Source organism: Myotis davidii, unplaced genomic scaffold (genome assembly GCF_000327345.1).
Source record: "Myotis davidii unplaced genomic scaffold, ASM32734v1 scaffold4007, whole genome shotgun sequence".
NCBI lineage: Eukaryota > Metazoa > Chordata > Mammalia > Chiroptera > Vespertilionidae > Myotis > Myotis davidii.
In genome coordinates, this window is record NW_006297807.1 from 1 (window position 1) to 1,687 (window position 1,687).

Consider the following 1,687-nt stretch of genomic DNA (forward strand, 5'->3'; position numbering starts at 1 on the left):
GTGTTATTAGTTTCAGCTGCTCACTCCGTTTGCCAGGTCATTCTTTTAAATAGTTGGCATTGTTGGTACATTTAGAATGCTTGTTCACTTACCAAGAAATCCAAGTATTACCCACCTCTATAAGAAACCTGTTGTGGAAAATGTACTTGAATAATCAAAGTGGTTAACCACTTTGTATAAACCAAGTTGTGTTAAGTAAGTTGACCTTGTCGCTTTTAATGATGCTAATTGGTTTTCAGATTTATGCTATACAGTGACAGGAGGAAGCAAGAACCTTGGGCAAAGTAAATACTGCTGGGAAATGTGGACCCCAGGCCTCAGAAGGTACGGGAAGAGGAACATATGCTCACTGGTTAGCTGAGATTTGCATTATTTTGTACTCTTACTGCCTCCTTTCTTGCTCATGTGGAGATTTTAGGAACATTAAAACTCCTCAATAGGAGTTTGTACACATATATTTTGAAGAAATGTTTTCTTAAATATTATAGGAGCAAGCCTGGCCTGGAGATTAGTTGAGTTTAGTGCTTGCTAAGAGGAGTGCCTGACATGCAGTGAGCCCTACACAGGTATTTGCTAATGATTTGTTCTTTATTATTATTCATGAGAATCTGGCTTAACCTCACATCCGTCCTGAGTTAGGACAGATGTGACTAGATGAGCAGTCATTCTAAGATGGTAAATTGTATTGATGGCCAAGTAGACACAGGACATTTCTGAACTTAGACTGAGAGAAACCCTAACTCTGAGTCTAAAAATCACAGTTTCCATAATAGAACTTCATATATGTTATGATCATATGCAATGTTTTATTTTATTAAGTTGTGATTTAATAATTTTATTGATTAGGTAATACTTTTAGTTCAAACTCAAAGGCCTGAAAAGGTTGACTTCTTTGTAGAATGTCCCCGGTTGCTCTAGCCCTCAGCTGCCTAGTTTCCCTTCTTCCTGCGGGTCCTCCCAGGGTTATCCGTCTCTTGTGCATTACTGGATTATTTTTGTACAGTTTACTTTAGTGTCTAGATATGTTTGGGAGGAATGTTTTAGAAACTGAACACTAGACACATGGTCCCCTGGGGTTCGTGTGAGATGGGGATGGGGACCAGGAACTTCCATCTTAGTAAAGGGCCATTGACAGGATTCTTCGTTGGTGTTCAGTCCACGGGGGACATGGGTCTCCTTGCTGCTCTTGGGATTCTGGGATCCAGCCAAGTTCTTCATCCAGGTGGCTGTATTTATTTGTTTCCTCGCTCTGCTTTGCCTGTTCTCAGCATCATACCCTACTAGAGGCCTTCCCTTTGTCCCTTCCTCTTCTTTGTTACCATCAGTGGCATCGAGTGCCTATACATAGGTGCGATCCTCTACATTAATGGCTCTGTTTGTTTATGTCTTGTCTTCCTCTGTTAGCACCAAGCACCGTGAGAGCAGGGAGTGTGTGTTACCTGATATATCCCCACGACCTAGAAGAACTCCTGGCCTAGAGTAGGCACTTTGTAAATATTGCTGAATGAATGACATTTGGGAAAAGCTGTTTTAAACAGTTAGATGGGCTTATACCACAGGACTTTTCAGAACCTTTAATGAGCAGATGTGCATGGCAGAAGTGGAGCATGGCAGGTGGGAGTCAAGCTCTTCAGCACAAATTCAGAAAGGCTTTGTGCTTTTGGGTGACAACTCAAACACCGGGCGG

General features: G+C 41.7%; 1 protein-coding gene across 2 annotated transcripts in view; it reads left to right on the forward strand.

Moving 5' to 3' along the window:
- Window positions 1–230: 230 nt before the first annotated feature.
- CHST10 (carbohydrate sulfotransferase 10) overlaps window positions 231–1,687 on the forward strand; it is a 41,239-nt gene continuing 39,782 nt past the window's right edge. Inside the window, exon 1 of one of the 2 annotated variants that reach the window (XM_006773359.2) lies at window positions 231–324. The gene's annotated coding sequence lies outside the window, so the exon portion shown is untranslated. The remainder of the gene's footprint in view (window positions 325–1,687) is intronic. The other variant, XM_006773360.2, reaches the window with a different exon arrangement.